The sequence below is a fragment of the Oncorhynchus nerka genome, linkage group LG13, assembly GCF_034236695.1.
Source record: "Oncorhynchus nerka isolate Pitt River linkage group LG13, Oner_Uvic_2.0, whole genome shotgun sequence".
NCBI classification, from domain to species: Eukaryota; Metazoa; Chordata; class Actinopteri; order Salmoniformes; family Salmonidae; genus Oncorhynchus; species Oncorhynchus nerka.
This window is the reverse complement of record NC_088408.1, coordinates 42,435,579-42,461,246: the sequence shown is the minus strand read 5'-3', so window position 1 is coordinate 42,461,246 and position 25,668 is coordinate 42,435,579. Positions and strand designations below refer to the sequence as shown.

The 25,668-nt window shown below is 44.5% G+C and overlaps 1 protein-coding gene across 1 annotated transcript in view; it reads left to right on the top strand.

Annotated features, from left to right (window-relative positions):
• Positions 1-3,124: 3,124 nt before the first annotated feature.
• The window catches only part of ttll7 (tubulin tyrosine ligase-like family, member 7), a 145,886-nt gene continuing 123,342 nt past the window's right edge, over positions 3,125-25,668 (top strand). The window contains exon 1 of the mRNA XM_029677049.2: positions 3,125-3,376. The gene's annotated coding sequence lies outside the window, so the exon portion shown is untranslated. The remainder of the gene's footprint in view (positions 3,377-25,668) is intronic.

Below are 25,668 nucleotides of genomic sequence, written 5' to 3'. Positions count from 1 at the left end.
TGCAGATGAAATACCTGGGGAAGTACATGTAGGTGGGGTGGTTGGTGAATGTCAATTGACCAGTGTGGTGGATGGAGTGAAGAAATACATTTCATCCAAACTTTTGTTGTTTGATGAAGAGTCTCTCCCTTCTCATGCGAAGTTAGGCTTTACCCTGTAAGAGACTTCAGCGAAAGGGGTCAATAACTATTATCTATATATATCCTGATATCTGACATTTTATAAGATATAAGGAGTAGACATGTTCCAGATACGCATGTCCTTAATTTCATAAATGGAGCTAGGATATTCTCTGTGATGGGACAGTTTCTCCATGCATCCAATCTGGAATTCAGAAATCTCCTTGCTACCGTATGATTCCAGGGAGATGTCTGTGGTGAGATACGTTCAAGATAAGCAAATGATACACGTGCACGCGCTTACATATTTGTAGAATATTCAAACTCCGGAAAGGGTATGTGTCAACATGCTGACATATCTATATGTAGGCATGAACTACTCCACATATTTTCAGAAATGTATCATATCTGTAGTCATTACCTGATCATTTACAGTATGTCTTTATTTTTTAACAAATAAAAATCATAATTTCAATAGATATCCTTACATGATATTTAATATTCATCCTCATATGTCTGACTGAAAATTAGTAGGCTACAAGGCACCGAAAGGCAAACATCGTCAACTGTAATACAAGTTGCTATTTACAAAGCACATCAATGCTATTTATTTATTTAAAAATACAGCATAGGAAATCCAGAGCTCCAACCACCATATATTTTTTTCTGTAACAATACAAACGTAGGCCAGTCATTGCTAAAAGTGTATTTTATTTATTTAACAGAAAATAAAAGTTGCACATCCTCAATACCCCTGCCTGCCCTGGTTGTTATGTAAGATGGGTGCGATGGGTGCAGATTGGGTCGTCAGCGGCGGTCCCCTGGAAAAGGATGCGGCCCACAATTCAGGGCGTTCCTGCATGTGGGAATTCCTGCATCTGCAGGAACCCCTATTATTAAATCTATTGTTTTGGGGGGTTTGTACAGTTAATGCACAATAATGTTGGATGCCAGCCGCCGATAAACCCCACAGAAGAAGGGGCAGGGGCGACAACGGTAACTAGCTAGCCGTACACCGGTAGGCAGTGTCCTTCACCCCCGCCTATCGGCCACGGTTTTCCTACAGTTCTGTTAATGACGCCGAGGGCAGGTGTTCGGCATGTGGGAGTGAAGGATACTGTGTACTAGCTTACTAGCAAGCTAGCTAGCACACAGTTTCATTAACCAACAAGCCAGCTAGTACACGGTGTCTCCCTACCCTTCTGCCTGCTGTGCAAGTGGGAGGCGGGGGTGACCGGTAGATGGTGTCTTTCGCCCCCGCCTGTGTGGCACTTTTTTCCTGCCGTTCTATTAATGACGGCAAGGGCAGGTGTTCCTCAGGCTTGAGCGAAGGACATTGTCTACAGATCCCATGGTCCCTTTTGATCCACATTCAAAAGTGTCACACAAGCATGAAAATATCGTGCTCAATGGGGCGCCGTTCATGCTGGAACCAATGGTGTGCTCGAGGGAAGGTGTTCATCAGGAACCAATGGGATGCTCAAGGGGGTTGTTCATGAAGGAACTAATGGGATGCTTCTCTTGTTTCCTATCATTTTAGCCAATGTAGGCGACTCATTCTCACTGCTCTCATTCTCATTGTTCTCATCTTCACCCGACATGCCATTGGTTTCAAACAGAACATCCACCCCAGCCATAGCTTTCCCACTCTCCAATCCTTTGCTCATCCACTCGATCAGCGACCTTTGTTGTCCTCTTCAAAGGCTCGGATACAGATATGGCATTTTTTTTCTCTTCTTCTTCTTTGAAGTTTATTGGCAGACTACAACCCATGAGGTGTATTTTCACAACCTACTGTATGGGGTAGTCTGAGGGACTAAAATATGAATTAAGAAGGGACGTTGACAGGGAACGTCCCATTGTCAGGACTGACTTTGGGAAACCCTGCATTAGACCAGAGATTGAATATTAACACACACATCACTTTATTAGCTGCCATACTGGCAAGGGCCATCTGCATTATTTATCTTTTAACCCCTCCAGTGCTTGTTCATATGTGTACCGGTATGTACTGCATTTGGACCGTATTTGTCCTGATACAGTACATGGTGTTCTATCAGAAGTCCCATTGCAATCTGAGCCTCATTGCTGGTTGTACATTTCTTCACAGATTTCCTACAATGTAAATAATTTAGTTTAAGGTTTTATTGCACATGGTGGTAATTGACAATGCATGGTCATGAAAGTCACAAATTATGCAAATTATGGAAGCCAAACTAATGGAGAGAAAGTACATAATCTGACCATAAGAAAAGTTCAGTGAATTAACAGTGAAATATAATTATGATTATTGACATCTTTACACAAAAGTGTTGCCATTAATTCTCTCAGGAGCACCCGGATGGTACCATAGGCTGTGTATCCAGAGACAGAGTATGCGCAAAGACAGTACAGTATGAAGATCCCCGGTCATTGGAGGAAATGTCATGGCGACGTTGGCTATCTAAACGCGCAGAAACACGTAATCGAGGCTAACGGTCGTCTTGCGCCGAACTGCGCATGTGCAAGCCGTCAAATCAAACTCAATGCTTCGAAATAAAAACAAAATTGACGAAAATGAGAACGTGTCAGTTTGTAAATTTCACGAGGTTTGAGTAATAACTCGTTAAATTACATAAGACATTGACTCGAACATAGTTTTCTAGAAATCTAAAGGCACAACCTAAGAACTAAGGAATAATTGTTCACTTCTCAAACCCCGACCTGATCTGCTTTGTAGTCGTTCCCGGAAATCTCGCGATGTTGCGACTCTGCGTATAGAAACTCTGTGGTATGCGTAGGTTGCCATGTCTCCTGTATGCACTGAAACAGCAACTGCAGTAACGTTTGTGATTTTTATATTTATTGTAAAAGCATACCGTTTCGTTCTCTACAATGGCCAAATAATAAAAATGTGAACAATAAAAAATATCTGAAAATGTCATGCGCAATACGTCCGGTATTTGTCGTAAAGGGATAAATACACATTCAATTATTTACAACTCATGCACACCTATCGAGGAATTGGTTTCACCCACCCTTGGACGCTTTCTCAGGAACTGAGAGCACGCCATAGGACAAAATATTGACATAATTATGTGTATTTCTAGCTACATGAAATATTAGGATTTCCTATTACCTTTCACTATTGAAAGTTAGCATTTACCCCAACATCATAGAACCACGCGAGACTGTGCATAGGTTATTGGTTTATCATCACCATTTGTTTCGGCTGATCCAAGCACTAACGTTAGCCACAACTGCCTGGATAAAATAAGGTAGCTACCTTACCCTTCTATCCTTTTCCCCTAAAATAACAGGGTTGTATCAGACTATTGTTCTTTCCAGCATGAGACGTCTGCAAATATGATATTGTTATTCATGCATGTTTGGCTATGTGCCATCCCACTTTAGCTTACTGGAAGTGTTGCCTGCTTTTGTGGGGTCTGGCTACTCTGCATGATAATAACGGGGGCCGTAGCTAGCATGCTATCTGGCTAGCTAGCTAGCTGGCTAAATAACTAACTACCTGGCTAGGTCAATGTATATACACATCTTTGGTAGCTGTACACTTTCGCATAATTTGGACACAATGGTGGCATCTATTTTTTAACCACACAATTACATAGTTGTTTGGGACTCACTGACAGTTTCAATTTAATATTTGAAGCTAGCTATAACGTTAGATGGATGAGAATAATTCTGCAATCAGCAGAGATGGCCAGCTCCCATTGACATAAAGCTAATTTATCTGTATAGTTTCTCTGCCGATCATGGGACACCTGCACAACAGATTATGTATTTGTAGACTGTATTTGCTCATCCTCAATCACTATTCTGGTGACCCTTTACTAATATACAGGAACCTCCGATTGATCAAACTCCTTTCCTAGAACAATTTAAGACTTTCTTAGGATGTTGGCAGGCAAATGAGTAGTCTATGGCCAAGGGATGATTTGAGATGCCCAGAGGTGTCATTTCAGTTTACGCTATGGTATGCGGAGGGGGTTACCTAGCTACAGCCATCTTTATCTCTGAACTGTTTAGATAAAAAGTTACGCTGTTCCCAGCATATGCGTCGATGCTCTCTCCATAAAGCCTGCCTTACAAACAGCCTTCCCTCCTGTTCCCAGGCGTCCGCATGGTCCTAAAGTCAGCGGGGTTGTACCGCTAAACTGCATTTAATCAGGATTGAAATTATGTTAGTATTCTATTGCAAATAGTTTGTGTTGGCGACCCTTCCATACCCAATTGACTCCCCTGGAGATGCCATCCGATGGCCTGGTAAGAATTTGAGATGCTATCTGGAAACAATATTATTTACTTTACTAGGCAAGTCAGTTAAGAACAAATTCTTATTTTCAACAACAGATTTTTACTTTGTCAGCTCAGGGATTCGATCTTGCAACTTTCCGGTTACTAGTCCAACACACTAACCACTAGGCTACCTTCCACCCCAATAAATGGATGCATTGCATGAATGATTGTCTATAATAAATATATTATTGCTCACTGAATAATGTAATGACCTGACTAGATCATAAATGAACAATTGTCCAGACAGAGGCTTGAGTTTGCGAATTGACGGTTTATTGAACCAACTTTACACAGGCTACTGTTTGGGCCGTAGCACACGCCAAATAGATGACAGATAACCCACAAGCCAATCGTGACCTTCTCTTGTGAAGCCCAGACTTAAGAGAGAGAGAACAAAGGCTGAACCTGGTCTTAACTTCCAATGCCCAACCCCCCTCCACGCCACTCCGCCAACCACCAGGATGCCCGGCATCAGAACATTCCAGGCATTCCCGTGATTGGCAGATAGCAGGTTGATTGACATGTCGGACCCCACGAACACCGGGTACTGGTCAGTACAACACAACCACCTCCTAGCCTAGCACATAACACACAGCTGTCTGTGCGGGTCGCTACACAGCCCCCCCACCACAAAGTCCCTCGTCCCCGAGGGAACAAACAAAGTCTCTGAGGCGACCCGGAGGTCTCCTTTGCCTGCGTGGCCGTGATGGTCGCAGAGTGCCCCTCTGGGAACCAGGGGATGAAGGCAGGGATATGGGGGACAAGGAAGCGGGAACGGGTAATACAGTCCGTGGTTCTGGGGAACCACGCGGTGACACAGGGGGAGACAGGGGAGTGGGCTGTCTGGAGCCTTGTCTGCGGCACCTGAGGGTGGGTGCCTGGAGAATGTCATTGCCAGAGAGGGGAATTGTGGGGGTTCCTGGGGTTTGGGGAGAAGAGGCCCCTCTGTATGGGGCTAACCTGTCCCGGTGCAGTGCCACCTTTCTCCCCTGGGAGGAAGCTGCACCCGGTACACAACCTCCCCTACCCTCTCCAGGACACTGCAGGGTCCCACCCAGTGACTGTCCAACTTGGGGCATCTGCCTTTTTTCCTTAGGGGCTGTAGACCCAGACCAGCTCCCCAGCCACAAAGTGCCTTCCCCGGGTGTGCACGTCATAGTTCCTTTCTGCCTCACACCTGCATTCACCAGCTGCTCTCTGGCGAAGGTGTGGGCTGTCTCCAGGCGGTCCTGGAGTCTCCGGGCATACTCCGGCCCCGGAGGAACATGAGGGCTATCCAGGGGCCGACCAAATGCCATCTCCGCAGGGGTGCGGATCTCTCTCCCCAGCATGAGGAGGGCAGGCGTGCAGGAGGTGGAGTCTTGGACAGCGGAGCGGCATGCCATGAGGACCATAGGCAGGTGCTTGTCCCAGTCACGCTGGTGTTTGGAAGAGACGATGGCCAGCTGCTGTCCAAGCGTTTTGTTGAAGCGCTCCACAAGGCCATCACTTTGAGGATGGAGAGGAGTAGTGCGGGTCTTGTGCATACCCAGCCTCTCACACATGGTGGCGAACACACGGGACTCAAAGTTTCTGCCTTGGTCGCTGTGGATGGACTCTGCAGCTCCAAACCTGCTGAACATCCCCGCTGTCAGGGCGTTGACGATGGTCTCTGCCTCCTGGTCAGGCAGAGCATAGGCCTCGGGCCATTTTGTGAAATAGTCCATGGCCGTGAGCACCCAGCGGTTTCCACTGTCTGTGGTGGGGAACGGCCCAACTACATCCACTCCCACCCTCTCCATGGGAGCCCCCACTGGGAACTGTTGGAGCTGAGCATGAGAGCGGCCTGGGGGGCCCTTTCTCGCTGTGCAGTTGTCACAGCGGCGACAAAAGTCCTCCACATCCCTCTTGTGCTGCCCCCAGTAGAAGCCCTGACGGAGACGGCGCAGTGTTTTTGTGACCCCAAAGTGTCCAGTCCCCACCCCCCCATGAGTACTCTGGAGCACAGCCTCCCGCAATGCTTTTGGGACCACCACCTGCCACCTCTCCTCTCCCGTAGCTGACTCCTTCCATGCCCGCTGTAGCACGCCATCAGCCAGCCGCAGTCTCTCAAACTTCGACCACAACCCTTTGGTCGCGAGTGAGAGCGCTGTCACCTCTTCCCATGGTGGCCTCACCTGCCCCTCTACCCACTGTAGCACTGGCTGTAGGTCTGTGTCCCGTCCCAGCTGCTGCCGCCATTCAGCCATGTCGACAGTCTGCAGCTCACAGCAGACAGGCCCACTCGCCCGACACACTGTGGCACAGACACCCTCCTCTGCCCGCAGCTCTCTCTTCCGTCCCTCTCTCCGTTCACAGTGGCGGCAGCCATCTGCAGTACAGGGCCGACGGGACATGGCGTTGGAGTGGCGTGCCCCTGCCCTGTGCACCACCGTGAAGTCATACGGCTGAAGCTCCTCCAACCAGCGTGCCACCTGCCCCTCTGGCTCTCTGAAAGACATGAGCCACTGGAGAGCAGAGTGGTCAGTCCTTACAGTAAAGGGCAGACCACCCAGGTAGTACTTGAAGTGTTTGACGGAAGCCACAACAGCAAAGAGCTCCCGCCGGGTGACACAGTAGCGGCGCTCATGTTTGTCAAATGTTTTGCTGAAGTACGCCACCACTCTCTCCCCCTCTGGCCCCACCTGGGCCAGCACCCCACCCATGCCCACATTGCTCGCGTCTGTGTCCAGGATAAAGGGCAAGGTGAGGTCAGGGGGCGAGCACGGGGCCTCGATCAGTGCACGTTTGAGGGTGTTGAACGCCTCCTCACACTCCACTGTCCAAGTGAAAGCCTTGTCCTTCGGCAGCAGGCGGTTCAGTGGAGCAGCAACGCTTGAGAAGCCCCGTACAAACCTCCTGTAGTACGAGGCCAGGCCCAGGAAGCTCTTCAGCTGACGCTGGTCGGTGGGGGTGGGCCAGTCTCTGACAGTCCCTACCTTGTCCTCCATGGTGCTGATCCCCTCCTTCCCCACTCGGTGGCCCAAGAAGGACACCTCTCTCCTCATGAAGTGGCACTTCTCGGGGTGGAGCTTCAGACCTGCGGCAGCCACCCTCTCCAGCACACGCCGTAGCGCCCCCAGGGCTGACTGGAAGGAGCTGCCATGGGCCAGGATGTCATCGAGGTATACCAGACACTGCTGTCGGGGGATGCCATCCAGCACCCTGTCCATCAAACGCTCAAAAGTAGCTGGAGCGTTGCACAGGCCAAAGCACAGGACCTTGAACTGCCAGTGTCCTCTGTTAGTGGAGAACGCAGTTTTGGCTCTGGCCTCTGGGGAGAGGGGCACCTGCCAGTAGCCACTGCGGAGGTCTAGTGAGGAGAACCAGGAGGACCCCTAACCAGGTCCAGCGACTCATCGATACGTGGTATGGGGTATGAGTCCTTCCTGGTTACCTCATTCAGCCGCCTGTAGTCCGCACAGAACCTCAGCTTGCCCCCTTCTTCGGAACCATGACGACTGGCGCCGCCCAGGGGCTGTCTGAGGGCTCAATGAAGTCTGCCCGCTGCATCTCCAACACAGCCTTGTCTGCCGCCTCCTGGCGTGCCAGCGGGATACGGCGGGGACGCATCTTGATGGGTCGAGCATCACCTGTGTCGATCTCATGCTGCACCAGAAGAGTCTGACCCACCTCTTCCTCACTCAACGCAAAGCTGTCTCTGAATTCAAACAGCAACTGCCACAACCGTTCCTGCTGCTCAGGGTCAAGACCAACACAGTTCCTCCCCCATATCTCCCTCACTGCAGACAGTGTCCTCTCCTCTCCCATCTGGGGTAGCTGGGCTGGGGGTGCGGCCCGGGCTCACAGAGGGCTGTGTCATGGAGGTAGCTGGGGAATGTAACACACCGCCGTAGGTGACAGGGGGACTGGGGAAAAGTCACACACAGCTGTGGGGGAGGGGGCGCAGCCATGAGTCTCTGCTGCTTTAACTGTTGGAGTAAAGGGTTTGTTGGGTTGAGTGAATGTGACATTAGGGGGGGCCATGGTGACTTCCGTCCCTCCCTGGAAGCTCAGTGTGCCCCTATTTAGGTCTAACTGGCAGCCTGTGCTCCTAAGAAAGTCCAACCGCAGGATACAAGGGTCCTGCACAGCCGCCACCCACACAGGATGACGCACAGTCCTGCCCCCTACTGTCAGAGTCATTATTCCCTTCCCTTTCATGGGTGCCAGCTCACCTGTGACTGTGCGGAGCTGCACAGTTGTAGGCTCACACTGAGTCCAACCTGGCACAATATCTTGTCTCACCAGGGTTACTGTGGACCCAGTGTCCACCAGGGCGGAGCAGGGCACCCCTCCACAGTGACAGGGACATGACAAAAGTCCCCAACACAGGTCCGGCCCACCACAACAACAGGCTCCATCCGCTTGCCCTCGTCTGCTTCTGGGGGAAGTGGAGCCTTGCTTCCCGTCTGTGCCGGTGGGCTCCTCCTGAAGATGATGGTGGTTGGGATAGAAAGCCAGGGGTCCGCACTACCCGGTCTATGCGGACCCCGAGCCGTTTCCCTGAGCTCTGGGGGACATGGGGCAATCTCGGCGCAGATGGCCTGGCTGGCCACAACCCCAGCAGACCCTGGGACCAGGGCTTGTGTTTCGTGCCGCCTGTAGCGACACAGCCCGAATGAGTTCTGTCATTTCGGCCACCCAAGCAGGCTTTTCCGGCTCCGGGCTGCTCTGCCCCCAGCTCGCACAGAGGGTGTGTCTCCCTGCACCCCCACCAAAGCCCCAGCTGAAGCCCCAGCCCACACCAGCTCCCTCTCCAAAGCCATCTCCAAGGCTGTCTGCAATGACTCAGGATGAGCCAACTGGGTCTGTATGCGCAGCTCCGTAGGGGAGAGCGCCTGTATGAACTGGTCCCGTGCTAGCTCGCTCTGCACGGAGGGGGGCATGTGAGCATATGCCCGCCGAGAGAGGCTCTCAATGTCATTAGCTAGCACCCGTAGAGGCTCTCCAGGCTGCCTGCGTCTATTCCTCAGTTCGGAGCGCAGTAGCCCGGGTTGTACACACTGTCCATAGCGCCTCCTCAGTGCTCCCACTAGAGCACCATAATCATGCCTGTCCTCGGGGCTAATCAATATCAAACAGGCCAGAGCTTCATCCGTGAGGCATAAAGCCAACTGCAGTGCCCTTTCTTCATCCGACCACCGCCTAAAATGAGCTAACAGTTCAAACTGAGCATGAAAAGCTTCCCAATCCGCCTTACCGGAATACTTCGGGGTCTTAACAGATACGGACGCAGCCGGGAGCTGGGCGCCGCCATGTTTGTTTACATCCTGAGCCCCAGATTCCTCGTCACGCCGCGTCGACGTCGCCACTTCGGTCCGCCCACCAGAATCCGCGCGAAATACACTCGACGAAGCACTCCTGCCCGCTTCAGCCGCCATCACTCTAACGTCCTCCCTCAAGCGGCCTCTGCGCTCCGACGCCCTGGCGATCTCCTCAGACAGAACCCCGACGTCCGTTCACACGCACCTCCTTGGCCATAATCGTCCCCTACCTCCACCTTCACTTTCGGATTCCCTCGAAGCATTTTCAATCCCGTTCTCACCTACGGTAGCTAGCCACATAAGTCAGCTAGCTAGCTGGCTAACTTGTATCAACGTTTTTACTTCTGACACCAATGTAATGACCTGACTAGATCATAAATGAACAATTGTCCAGACAGAGGCTTGAGTTTGCGAATTGACGGTTTATTGAACCAACTTTACACAGGCTACTGTTTGGGCCGTAGCACACGCCAAATAGATGACAGATAACCCACAAGCCAATCGTGACCTTCTCTTGTGAAGCCCAGACGTAAGAGAGAGAGAACAAAGGCTGAACCTGGTCTTAACTTCCAATGCCCAACCCCCCTCCACGCCACTCCGCCAACCACCAGGATGCCCGGCATCAGAACATTCCAGGCATTCCCGTGATTGGCAGATAGCAGGTTGATTGACATGTCGGACCCCGCGAACACCGGGTACTGGTCAGTACAACACAACCACCTCCTAGCCTAGCACATAACACACAGCTGTCTGTGCGGGTCGCTACAATAATATCAATATTTGAGTAAGTAATATTTTATATCTAAGATTGACGTAATATCTCAGCCTACTGGATGTAGGCTATACCTTGTTACTCTTCTGTGCCACTGTGAGTATTGTAGTTTATTTGTTGTCTAGGCTACATTATATTGCTACAATGCAATCACTCGGTACCCATCTAGAAATGACAATCCCCAGGGCAAGTTGATTATGCAGCTAATCAGTAAGGTTTCAAGATAACAAGTTAGATTGTCACATCCATAAATTCAGCTGGGTCAGAAGAAACCGGAAACATCAAGTTTTCATGGGCAAATGACATGTGCCTCACATTTTACATTCCCCGGTGAAACATATAGCAGATGCCTATAGTGTCTGTTTTCTTCGAGATTAAGTTCTTGCCACAAAGTCGACAGACGCCACATATCAATTTTGTTGGTGTCAACTTTGACGGAGATTCCATTATTGCTAGGTAAAGCTAGCATATATCTGGCTAACAGCTAGCTACGGCACGTGCTAGCTTGCGCTCTGAAGTTGTTTCCAATCCGTATTATTAACAAGACAACGCTCCATCTTAACTCCTCTACATTTACTGGATTGTCTGAACAGCCCAGAATAAATCCTCCCCCGAGAGTTTTTTTCTTTCTTGTCATGATCAGAATGTGGGGAATCCAGTTCAAGCGTTTCCTTTACATCTGGTACGTTTATAAACTATATGTATAGGCCTGCTGCTTCATTTGTCTTATAGGGTAATCTATATAATAGCGTAACCTAGGCCTATTAGCCTATACGGTGCCTTTGGAAAGTATTCAGACCCCTTGACTTTTTCCAAATTTTGTTACGTTACAGCCTATTTCTAAAATGGATTAAATAAAAAAAATACTCCAATCTATACACAATACCCCATAATGACAAAGCGAAAACAGGTTTTTATAATTTGCAAAGGTTTGCAAAATTTATAATTTGCAAAATTTGCAAAGTTTTTTATAATTTGCAATTACTTAACAGAGTATTTGCAAAAAAATACAGCGTATTCAGACCTTTTGCTGAGACTTGAAATTGAGTGCATCCTGTTTCCATTGGTCATCCTTAAAATGTTTCTACGACTTGATTGGAGTCCATCTGTGGTAAATTCAACTGATTGGACATGATTTGGAAAGGCACACACCTGTCTATATTAGAGGTTGACTGATTATTATTTTTCAACGCCGATACCGATTATTGGAGGACCAAAAAAAGCCGATACCGATTAATTGGCCAATTTTTTAAACATTTTTATTTGTAATAATGACAATTACAACAATACTGAATGAACACTTATTTTAACTTAATATAATACATCAATACATTTACATTACATTTAAGTCATTTAGCAGACGCTCTTATCCAGAGCGACTTACAAATTGGTGCGTTCACCTTAAGACATCCAGTGGAACAGCCACTTTACAATAGTGCATCTAAATCTTTCAAGGGGGGGCGGTGAGAAGGATTACTTTATCCTATCCTAGGTATTCCTGAAAGAGGTGGGGTTTCAGGTGTCTCCGGAAGGTGGTGATTGACTCCGCTGTCCTGGCGTCGTGAGGGAGTTTGTTCCACCATTGGGGGGCCAGAGCAGCGAACAGTTTTGACTGGGCTGCGCGGGAACTGTACTTCCTCAGTGGTAGGGAGGCGAGCAGGCCAGAGGTGGATGAACGCAGTGCCCTTGTTTGGGTGTAGGGCCTGATCAGAGCCTGGAGGTACTGAGGTGCCGTTCCCCTCACAGCTCCGTAGGCAAGCACCATGGTCTTGTAGCGGATGCGAGCTTCAACTGGAAGCCAGTGAATAATAATAAATAAAATAAAATCAATTTAGCCTCCAGTAAATAATGAAACATGTTCAATTTGGTTTAAATAATGCAAAAACAAAGTGTTGGAGAAGAAAGTAAAAGTGCAATATGTGCCATGTAAGAAAGCTAACATTTAAGTTCCTTGCTTAGAACATGAGAACATATGAAAGCTGGTGGTTCCTTTAAACATGAGTCTTCAACATTCCCAGGTAATAAGTTTTAGGTTGTAGTTATTATAGGAATTATAGGACTATTTCTCTCTATACCATTTGTATTTCATATACCTTTGACTATTGGATGTTCTTATAGGCACTTTGTATTACCAGTGTAACAGTATAGCTTCCGTCCCTCTCCTCACCCCTACCTGGGCTCGAACCAGGAACACATCGACAACAGCCACCCTCGAAGCAACGTTACCCATGCAGAGCAAGGGGAACAACTACTCCAAGCCTCAGAGCGAGTGACGTTTGAAACGCTATTAGCGCTCACCCCGCTAACTAGCTAGCCATTTCACATCGGTTACACGTGCCTAATCTCGGGAGTTGATAGGCTTGCAGTCATAAACAGCACAACGCTTGAAGCATTGCGAAGAGCTGCTGGCAAAATGCACGAAAGTGCTGTTTGAATGAATGCTTACGAGCTTGCTGGTGCCTACCATCGCTCAGTCAGACTGCTCTATCAAATCATAGACTTAATTATAACATAATAACACACAGAAATACGAGCCTTAGGTCATTAATATGGTCGAATCCGGAAACGTATCATTTCGAAAACAAAACGTTTATTCTTTCAGTGAAATAAGGAACCGTTACGTATTCTATCTAACTGATGGCATCCCTAAGACTAAATATTGTTTTTACATTGCACAACCTTCAATGTTATGTCATAATTACGTACAATTCTGGCAAATTAGTTCGCAATGAGCCAGGTGGCCCAAACTGTTGCATATACCCTGACTCTGCGTGCAATGAACGCAAGAGAAGTGACACAATTTCACCTGGTTAATATTGCCTGCTAACCTGGATTTCTTTTAGCTAAATATGCAGGTTTAAAAATATATACTTCTGTGTATTGATTTTAAGAAAGGCATTGATGTTTATGGTTAGGTACACGTTGGAGCAACGACAGTCCTTTTTCGCGAATGCACAACGCATCGATTATATGCAACACAGGACACGCTAGGTAAACTAGTAAAATTCACAACCATGTGTAGTTATACCTAGTGATAATGATTAATTGATAGTTTTTTTAATGCTAGCTAGCAACTTACCTTTGCTTCTTACTGCATTCGCGTAACAGGCAGGCTCCTCGTGAGGCAGGTGGTTAGAGCGTTGGACTAGTTAACCGTAAGGTTGTAAGATTGAATCCCTGAGCTGTCTGGGACAGGTAGCACGTCCGGTGATCAGGTCAGGATTCAATAGCCGCAGGCAGAACAGTTGAAACTGGAACAGCAAGGAGGTGGACTGGGCCAGGTGGACTGGGAACAGCAAGGAGTCATCATGCCAGGTAGTCCTGAGGCATGGTCCTAGGGCTCAGGTCCTCCGAGAGAGAGAAAGAAAGAGAGAATTAGAGAGAGCATACTTAAATTCACACAGGACACCGGATAAGACAGGAGAAGTTCTCCAGATATAACAAACTGACCATAGCCCCCCGACACAAACTACTGCAGCATAAATACTGGAGGCTGAGACATAATGAGACACTGTGGCCCCATCCGATGATACCCCCGGACAGGGCCAAACAGGAAGGATATAACCCCACCCACTTTGCCAAAGCACAGCCCCACACCACTAGAGGGATATCTTCAACCACCAATTTACCATCCTGAGACAAGGCCGAGTATAGCCCACAAAGATCTCCGCCACGGCACAACCCAAGGGGGGGCGCCAACCCGCGCCAACCTTTCTAAAGTCGAGGAGTCAAAGAATTGGACTTTGATTGGGTCGTAATCTTATACATTATATGACTTTGTCACTACAAATTGATCTACTCACTCTCTGTAAAAGAGTATATACAGGATAAATAAATTCAGGGTTCATATAAATTCATAATAATACATATTTGGTAGCAGAATAACATTTGGCAAATCGGTTCCAGAGATTAATTTCCTTATTTATCTAATAATTATTATAATCATTAAATAGCCTACCTAAATCATTTCATGAGTCTCAAAACAACATTTTCTTAGGTCCCTAAAACTAAACAAAATCAAGCTGGTAGTATAGGCGATCTCAATAAACAATAAGAGGGCGTGACATTTTTCAAATGTGAAAAAGGGGTCCCTGGGGAAAAAAGTTTGAGAACCCCTGGGCTAGATATTTATTCTTTGAATTTTATACAGTACACAGAATATGAAGTGCTGTGTCTTGATATGACATGTGCATGTACAGAATGTTACGATACTGCAGCTCAGGAGGTTAAGTTTAGAATCCAGCTGACCATCGGTTATCTCTATACCCATGACTTTACACCAGCTGCTTATCTTAGCACATTAAGAAGCCAGAGTCATATCGACAGTTTAATTTTAGACTCAGCGGGAACTTAAAACCGCTTGCTCCCTCCCAGTGCATGAGCACCGATCTCGAGACGTGCGTTTGCACCGATTTCACTGAAAAGACGATGTGGGGATGAGTAGTCTTAGATGAGGCTAATTGTAGAAGACATAATGAATACCCCTAGGTCAATTTTCTCTTGGAAGAGAGATACAGGAAGTAGGCCTATAGTAGGCAGCCTATATGTGACCCACCGGCTTTCGGTCTTATGTAGCAAAATTTGAAATGGTGTTTTTTACATTGGGTAAAAGTAGAGACAAGAACATGGTATATCATACACTACAGTTGAGGAACAATGGGAAAGTTATTCTGCTTTGAAAGTTGATGAACTTGTAACCCCACTTTTGAGAAAATGTTCACGTTAGGCCATGTACTAAACAACCAAAGATTTCAAGACTAAAGGCTGGTTTATACTATGTCAATCGACAGCTGTCGTAGTGACATCATGAACCTTCTACCGTCGTCTGACATCCAACTTGTCATTGTCGTTATGAAAGAGTATAAACACAAAAACTACAGGCTATTTTGGACCACCAAAATAGCATAATTGGTGTATTTTAACACCAATAAATCCACCTGTTTAAACATTTATTTAGTATATGTCAATCTAGCAAACCAGGCAACTGAAAGCAACTTTCAATGTTTTGGTTAGGTTCTAGCTTATTAGATAGCTAGCTAACGTTAATGACCATATCATATAGCTGACAACGTCTTCACTTTAGCTCATTTGTATTAATTATTACAGGAAAATAAACACAAAAAAAGATCATTATTTACAAATTAATGGCGAGCCAATTACAGAAAATAGCTTACAGTTGGACGTGTGTCGAAATAAAAGCAGGGCATTCTACCAGAGAATTTTAGAACTTGGGACACTGTCTTGTTGGCCTACCGTTATATCCTAATCTGACTTTGGTGCAGGTCATGTTTTTCTTCACATACTATATCAGATAAAAGTCAAAGTTTATTTGTCACATGCACAGGATACAGAAGGTGTAAACAGTACATTGCAATGGTTAGCTAGCTAGCTAAACAATTAACTATAATCCCAACTCATGTTACTACCATGCATGAATTTGGAGGTAGCTAACCAACTAGGTTAAATGTTGGCTACCTAGCTAACGTTAGGCTATAACTAGCAATGCAAATTGCTATGCAATACGAATACTATTTACCACAAAGATAATACACGTAACGTAAGCTATCTAGCTAACAGTACACTTTAGCTTGCAATGAAAACGACTTTGACAAAATAAGAAATGTAACGTAAACTCGTACATCGCCTTGGTACGCACAATTGCCCTTATTTAAAAAAAAAAATACTTCCAGATCAACTGTAATGTCAATACCATTGTAAAGCACAATTTCTCCCCTTTCCAACAGAATCAATTACATGTCCTAAATGTTGCCCGTTTCTGCATAATTCAAGCAGACAATGAGCCCCGTCAGGTCTTTTTAAAAATGGCGGTTGGGGAAGCGAAACTAATGCGTGATAGTGAGAAGGAGAGATGTTGTGTTGGAAAATGGCTTTTTTTCACTCGATCTGTCCAACCTATCACCTTATCGCCTAAAATGTAAATAAAACACGATAAAGAGTTTATATAATATGTCATTACATACCTATTTAAAGGTTTGTGTTGAATTTGAATCGGGTTTTTAGGGCGGTGCTAAAGTGATCTTAGAAGTAAACAGTGGCTTTGAGAATGATGATCGCATGCAATGATGATGAAAAAAATGACTAGGTATCCTCCCTTACCCCCGTAACTGTCCATTTCTTGATTTTAAAGGATGATAGAAGTGCTACACCTGGTGGAGAGAGATTATAAGACAGAAATAGTTGCTTTATGTGTGCTGTACGTTATGACATGACAAGTTCAAGATGTAACGGAGGGTCAGTTTTTTCAACTTTTCTCCAATACTCTCAAGCCATTACCATGTCGATCAACGCTTGAATAGAAACCTAGTTCACCCCCCTTATTTTGATGTCAACACAGTCGCTACAGTCCCATTAGTTTTCTTTGTAGCCTCGTTTGAATGTTGCGGTTGCATGAAAACTTGAAATCGGCCCTAATTAATCGGCCATTCTGATTAATCGGTCGACCTCTACTACAGAGCTGCAAAAACAAATATTTAGGCCATCCACTATCACATTTGGTTACTCTAGTCTAGATGTTAGACCATATATAGGAATTCCATTGGGCAATGAATGGAGAAATGTGTAATGCCCCAACCAGCAGACTGTCGACCAATCGATGTCACGTTGTCATGCTGCGTTACGCGGTTGTGGAGCTATGTTGTCATGCTAATGTTGGGTTTCTGAGCTAGCGCCCAATTAATTCCCATTCACTCCTTGAAGGAGAGCTCTCATTGTCCCAGAATCGCCTAGAATGCACCATTGACGACGCATGGGCAATGTGCATATTGGGCATTAATTCGATTCCATAGAAGTTCCCCATCTCCCCAAAACTATCTCTGGTTAGATGTAGTTTTTCTAGCTAATGGTAACTAGCGTTAGTGCAATAACGCTAGTGAGTAATTGTGCTACCTTCAAACTGCATGCAGACATACACATGTTCTCCACAAGTCCATCTGACTGTGAGGAAGTAGATAAAGTGCTTCATTGCCAAAATCCCAAACTGTCCCTGAATAGCTAGCATATCAATGTAACCTGTTGGTGGTTAATTGACTCTAACGTTAGCTAACTTGGCCTTTTCACCTGTCAGTCGGTACCGGGTTGCTATAATCAACATTCGCTAGAACAGTTTAAACTATTTTTGATTAACTTGCATGTCTGATATATTGGGGAAATCTGACATGTTGAGCAGTACATGATATCTCCCTCTGCGTCGACAGGTCGAGTACATGGAAACTCCTCTTTCCAGTGTTAATGTCGAGCCCTGCAATGATTCTATAAACTATACTTGTTTTGTCACATAAACTGAAATTAAGCAAACTACTACAATTTTAGCAACCAGGAAATGGCGGAGCGATTTCTGCATAGTGCATCTTTAAATCGGCTTTAAAATCTATGGCAAGACTTGAAAATGGCTGTCTAGCAATGACCAACAACCAACTTGACAGTGCTTGATGAATTTTAAAAGAATAATGTGCAAATAGTGTACATTCCAGGTGTGCAAAGGTTGACAAAAAGTATTCCGACCCCTTTTTCCACATTTTGTTACGTTAAAGCCTTATTCTAAAATGGATTAAATCATTTTTTCCCCTCATCAATCTACACACAATACCCCATAATGACAAATCTTTTTTTCCCCCCAAAATGTATTACAAATAAAATGAAATCACATTTACATAAGTATTCAGACCTTTTACTCTGTTGAAGCACTTTTGGCTGCGATTAGAACCTCGAGTCTCCTTGGAAATTACGCTACAAGCTTGGCAGACCTGTATTTGGGAAGTTTCTCCCATTCTTCTCTGCAGATCCTCTCAAGCTCTGTCAGGTTGGATGGGGAGCGTTGCTGCACAGGTATTTTCAGGTCTCCCCAGAGATGTTCGATCAGGTTCAAATCCGGGCTCTGGCTGGGCCACTCAAGAACGTTCAGAGACTTGTCCCGAAGCCACTTCTGCGTTTTCTTGGCTATGTGCTTAGGGGCTTTGTCCTGTTGGAAGGTGAACCTTCACCCCAGTCTGAGGTCCTGAGCGCTCTGGAGCAAGTTTTCATCAAGGATCTCTCTGTACTTTGCTCCGTTCATCTTTCCCCCGATACTGACTAGTCTTCCAGTCCCTGCCGTTAAAAAACATCTCCAAAGCATGATGCTGCCACCACCATGCTTCACCATAGGGAGGGTGCCAGGTTTTCTCCAGATGTGACGCTTGGCATTCAGGCCAAAGAGTTCAATATTGGTTTCCTCAGACCAGAGAATCTTGTTTCTCATCGTCTGAGTCCTTTAGGTGCATTTTGGCAAATTCCAAGCTGGCTGTCATGTGCCTTCTACTGAGGAGTGGCTTCCATCTGGCCAATACCATACAGGCCGGATTGGTGGAGTGCTGCAGAGATGGTTGTCCTTCTGGAAGGTTCTCCAAACTCCACAGAGGAACTCAGTCAGTGACCACCGGGTTCTTGGTCACCTCCCTAACCAAGGCCCTTCTCCCCCGATTGCTCAGTTTGGCCTGGGGGGCCAGCTCTAGGAAGAGTCTTGGTGGTTCCAAACTTCTTCCATTTTAGAATGATGGAGTCAACTGTGTTCTTGGGGACCTTCAATTCTGCAGACATTTTTTCGTACCCTTCCCCATTGTGCTTAGACACAATCCTGTCTCGGAGCTCTACAGACAATTGCTTCGACCTCACGGCTTGGTTTTTGCTCTGACATGCACTGTCAACTGTGAGACCTTATATAGGCAGGTGTGTGCCTTCCCAAATCATGTCCAAATAATAGAATTTACCACAGGTGAATTCCAATCAAGTTGTAAAAACATCTCAAGGATGATTAATGGAAACAGGATGCATTTGAGTTCAATTTCGAGTCTCATAGCAAATGGTCTGAATACTTAGTTAAGTAAGGAATTTATGTTTTTTTATTTGTATTTTTTTGTGCAAAAATGTCTACAAACATGTTTTTCCTGTGTCATGAGAAGGCATTGTGTGTAGATTGATTAGGATTGTATTTAATTTAATCCATTTTAGAATACGGCTGTAACGTTACAAAATGTGGAAAATGTCAAGGGGTCTGAATACTTTCTGAAGGCACTCTAACCTATTGACTTTGCCCTTTAAATGGCTATAAATCCCTAGAGGCCTCAGGAATGCTGAAGTGACAAGGCCATAGAGTACCACATGTACAGGAAAGACCTGGCTGATGTCTGCTAAACCCCTTTTCTCCAACATTACTTTAAGGCCCCACTCTGTAATTTGAACAACAACAAAATGGCAAGCTTGCAATAAAGCTGAGGGATGGGGATTGATGGACAGTCCTTGAGGCGACCACCATGATAGTTTTAACCAATTTTTGTTTACAAGTGTTTGTTTACAAAGACATTTTTCATAAACAAAAACAACAACCATTTGGTTATGATGGAGTTAGGCTCGACAGTTGAACTAAACTCATGAAGCATTTAGGGATATTCTTCAAGAATCAATGGGTAGGCTAGGCCAATATGATCAAGAACAGCTGTCAATATCAGAGGTGGGACCAAGTCACTATTATTCGAGTCACAAGCAAGTCTCAAGTCACAAGGTCCAAGTCTCAAGTTGAGTAGAACGTCTCGAGTCAAGTCCAAGTTGTGTGTTCTAAGAGCATGTCTCAAGTCAAGTATAAAAAAAAATCTATACAGGCAATGTCTTGTTCAAATCTAGAAAGCTTTGTCTATTTATTGAGGCTACCAAAAAAACGTTTTCATTATTTTGTTCATTTATTTTAACAACAAATTCCAAATGCAAAAGCTTCATAAGACAATGATCACTTTCATGCCAAAAAACAGTAGGCCTATGCTAGTAATTGTTGCTTGATGCCCCATTGCTGTTGAACTTGCAAAGTAAACGGTTAATATTCTTGATCACCTAAATGTTTTGGAGCTGCATATTCATTTATGGCATCTCCCCTACAATTTGACATTTGCGCTGCACCCGATCCGATAGCTGTACATCAAATCAGCAATCTGTTCTCTAGCACAGTGGTTTTATATATATTTTTTACCTGCGGCCCCCAAAAAGGAGCTTGCGATGCCAGCGCACGCACATGCACACGCGCACAGGGTGAACATGCACCTACCATCGCTGCGCAAATATGGCCTGTCATTACAGCCATAAATGGTGATGCATTTTCAAAATGCAAGATACAGAAATAAACTGTTTTACATCAGCATTTTGAGCTGAAAGTCATTCATGTTAGCAGTCAATATCAACTACGGATATCATGTCCCATTGACACCTTCTCTGGAGTCCAGAGCAATCTTACGGCCTGCTGGTCAGATGGAAAGCATGATCTGTCTGTAGACTTTTTCTTCCTCACAAATATAATGATTAATTCACCAGAATATGTTACATCTTTATCCCATAAGTACTTAAGTTAGTGCGATGTCTTTAGACATATACAGCTATCTTTAGACATATAGCCAAAATAATACAATATTTTCCAGATTCAGTTTCACACTCGCAACACCACAAAACCTTCTCACTGTGCTAGCTCAAGACTCGAGTCCACACCTCTGGTAAATATCACAGAGTGGGCCTTTAAGTGGTGTTTTCAGACCCCTCTATTGATTCCACGTTCTGCTTTGAAAACAAGTTTTCATGTGTAGGCAGACATGCATAAATCCTTTGGGGAGATTCCTTTGAGCTTTGAAGGGTCTTTGTAAAGACAGCGTTGTGACACTATTGTATGGCTCAGATTTTATTGATTTTTATTATATTTTATTGTGTCTTTTTAGTTCCTTCTTGTGCAGGGAGACCGAGAAATGTTTTGAATTCGTCGGCTAATTTCTTGTTTTGAAATGAAGACATGACCTCTCTGTTTTATGTATTCTACAATGTGTGATAGAAAACGGTCAGCCTTCCTGTCTTGAATAAGATATGTGAGCCATTATTTTCATAAAATGAACATCACCAGCAGAGAACAGTGTTACAAAGTCTCAGCATATCTAGGGCTTGCTAATGGGACAGGATGGGGAGCCAGAGTTGCACTTTACTGCGACAGACCAACAAACACACATTTGTTGTGAATGAGGGATAGTGAATGGAGAAGTGGATAGAGAGGAACTGGCCTTGACAATGACTCCTTAATTCATCGGGCATTAGAGGGCGGGTATTGGCATGAGCTCACTCTGGCTCAGCATCCATAGAAACTCAGCCATTCAGCATGTCAGAGCCACCTTTCTATGTCCCTCTGCCCGTCTAAATAGTTTTCTGAAGGTTGTGGATAATAAGCAAGCACAAATCATGTTGTCAATAAAATAAAGAAAATAGAAGCCTATAATGTGATAATAATTTAAATGGTATGGTAAAATTTTTGTAGGACTATAGTCAATAAAATGACAATCATCTGGTTGTAAAAAAAATGGTCGGAATTGTGCTCTGAATTGACGTAGAATCTTTCTTTGGTACCATACTATTTATTATTTTACAGGCCTAGCTGGTTTATAATAGTTTACTCTGCATAATAGCACAGTGTAGCCTAAATATGATTCAAGTAGGCCCTCTTGTGGTTGTTCATGCAATTACCAAAGCGTGAGGCAACCTCAGAGACAGAGGAGCAGACTGACAGAGACAGACCGAGAGGCAAAGGCAAACAGACAGAGAAACCTAGCAAGAGAGGGGCTGGATTATGAAAGCAGACCAGGCCTATAGATAGCCTAACAGACAATATTCTCTTTCTTTAGCAGATTAACCATGTCATTACATGACATTGTTGCAAGATTGCAAGATCAAATGTTGCAAGATTGAATCCCCGAGCTGACAAGGTAAAAATCTGTCGATCTGCCCCTGAACAAGGCAGTTAACCCACTGTTCCTAGGCCGTCATTGAAAATAAGAATTTGTTCTTAACTGACTTGCCTAGATAAATAAAGGTAAAAAAAACAACAACAAAAAAACATAACAGTAACAGCTGCCATTTAACCCAGGACTTGTCCTTGACCTGCTTAAGGGTTGCTTAGTCCTTGGAATAAATAAGTAGGCTAGGCCTATGTCAATGAAGATGGAAAGTCCTGGGCAGCACATTACAGAAGTGTTCTGATTGTAACGTGTAATAGAATCCGATTTTATTGAATTAAACCATTATTCTTTCACACATACCCTCTTCGTACAAATGAGGAGACTCCTGCACATATAAAGTGCTTACCTGTAACTCTTTCTACAGTACTTTACACCTACCCCCTCTCCACCCCATCCCCCTACTGTCTAGGGAGAGGGCCCAGCCGTGTGGGACTCTTATTATTGTCAGGGGCAGCTTTGGGCTCACACAATAGCAGATGCACACAGTAACAGACACATACAGACAGATGCATACGGTAGTAGATTAATAGATTAGTTTGTACTAAAGGTTGACCGATTATGATTTTCCAATGCCGATACCGATTATTGGAGGACCAACAAAAAGCCGATACCGATTAATCGGCCGATTTTTATATATTTATTTGTAATAATGACGATTACAACAATACTGAATGAACAATGAACACTTATTTTAACTTAATATAATACATCAATAAAATCTATTTAGTCTGAAATAAATAATGAAACATGTTCAATTTGGTTTACATAATGCAAAAACAAAGTGTTGGAGAAGAAAGTATAAGTGCAATATGTGCCATGTAAAAAAGCTAAGGTTTAAGTTCCTTGCTCAGAACATGAGAACATATGAAAGCTGGTGGTTCCTTTTAACATGAGTCTTCAATATTCCCAGGTAAAAAGTTTTAGGTTGTAGTTATTATAGGACTATTTCTCTCTGTACCATTTGTTTCATATACCTTTGACTATTGAATGTTCTAATAGGTACTTTAGTATTGCCATCCTAATCTCGGGATTTGATAGGCTATAAACAGCGCAATGCTTGAAGCACAGCGAAGAGCTGCTGGCAAACGCAGTAAAGTGCTGTTTGAATGAATGCTTACGAGCCCGCTGCTGCCTACCATCGCTCAGTCAGACTGCTCTATCAAATCATAGACTTAATTATAATATAATAACACACAGAAATACGAGCCTTAGGTCATTAACATGGTCAAATCCGGAAACTATTATTTAAAAAACAAAACGTTTATTATTTCAGTGAAATACGGAACTGTTCCGTATTTTATCTAATGGGTGGCATCCCTAAGTCTAAATATTCTTGTTACATTGCACAACCTTCATTGTTATGTCATAATTACGTAAAATTCAGGAAAATTAGTTCGCAACGAGCCAGGCGGCCCAAACTGCTGCATATACACTGACTCTGCATGCAATGAACGCAAGAAAAGTGACACAATTTCCCTAGTTTAATATCGCCTGCTAACCTGAATTTCTTTTAACTAAATATGCACGTTTAAAAAAAATATACTTCTGTGTATTGATTTTAAGAAAGGCATTGATGTTTATGGTTAGGTACATTCGTGCAGCGATTGTGCTTTTTTCACGAAAATGCGCTTTTGTTAAATCATCCCCCGTTTGGCGAAGTTGGCTGTCTTTTTTAGGAAGAAATAGTCTTCACACAGTTTGCAACGAGCCAGGTGGCCCAAACTGCTGCATATACCCTGACTCTGTTGCACAGAACGCAAGAGAAGTGACACAAGTTCCCTAGTTAAAATAAATATGAACTAAATACGCAGGTTTAAAATATATACTTGTGTATTGATTTTAAGAAAGGCATTGATGTTTATGGTTAGGTACATTCGTGCAGCGATTGTGCTTTTTTCACGAAAATGCGCTTTTGTTAAATCATCCCCCGTTTGGCGAAGTTGGCTGTCTTTTTTAGGAAGAAATAGTCTTCACACAGTTTGCAACGAGCCAGGTGGCCCAAACTGCTGCATATACCCTGACTCTGTTGCACAGAACGCAAGAGAAGTGACACAAGTTCCCTAGTTAAAATAAATCTGAACTAAATACGCAGGTTTAAAATATATACTTGTGTATTGATTTTAAGAAAGGCATTGATGTTTATGGTTAGGTACACATTGGTGCAACCACAGCGCTTGTTAAATCACCCATTTGGCGAAGTAGGCTGTGATTCAATGATACATTAATAGGCACCACTTTGATTATATGCAACGCAGGACAAGCTAGATAAACCAGTAATATCATCAACCATGTGTAGTTAACTAGTGATTATGTTAAGATTGTTTTTTATAAGATACGTGTAATGCTAGCTAGCACCTTACCATGGATCCTTGCTGCACTCGCATAACAGGTAGTCAGCCTGCCACGCAGTCTCCTCGTGGAGTGCAATATAATCGGCCATGATCGGTGTCCAAAAATTCTGATTACCGATTGTTATGAAATCTTGAAATCGGCCCCAATTAATCAGCCATTCCAATTAATCGGTCAACCTCTAGTTTGGAGTCTGCCTGTCTGTCTGCCTGCCCGCCCGTCCGCCTGCCTGCTTGCCTGCCTGACTGCCTGCCTGTTTCTCCTGCCTGTCTATTAGGCTAGTGGCCAATCCTCAAAATGGGATTAGTTTTTTGAGAAACACCTACCTGAGATAGAATGAAACACAACCATGTTTTTTTCACAGCTCTTATGTTTCCCAAATATGAAATGGATTGTTGTGTAAAAAGATTTTATTGCAAAAGTTTATAGATACTGTGACACACCTCCTATAATAATTTTTTCATTCAAAGATTCCTCTGGATTTGATTTGTCTACTTCTTATGACCTTTACTCAAAGCAATTTTTGTGTTCCTAGCTTCAACAGTGCTGTAATATCTAACAATACACATACATCTAAAGTAAAAGAATGGCGTTAAGAAATATATACATATTAGGACGAACAATATCGGAGTGGCATTGACTAAATACAGTAGAATAGAATACAGTATATACATATGAAATGAGTAAAGCAGTATGTAAACATTATAAAGTTGACCAGTGATTCCATGTCTGTGTATATAGGACAGCAGCCTCTCAGGTGCAGGGTTGAGTAACCGGGTAGTAGCCGCCTAGTGATGGCTATTTAACAGTCTGATGGCCTTGAGATAGAAGCTGTTATTCAGTCTCACGGTCCCAGCTTTGATGCACCTGTATTGACCTCGCCTTCTGGATGGTAGCGGAGTGAACAGGACGTGGCTTGGGTGGTTGATGTCCTTGATTTGTCTTTTTGGCCTTCCTGTGACATCGGGTGCTGTCAGTGTCCTGAAATTGTTGCATGTTGCGTTTATATCTTTGTTCAGTATAGTTTCAGTGGGGGAAAG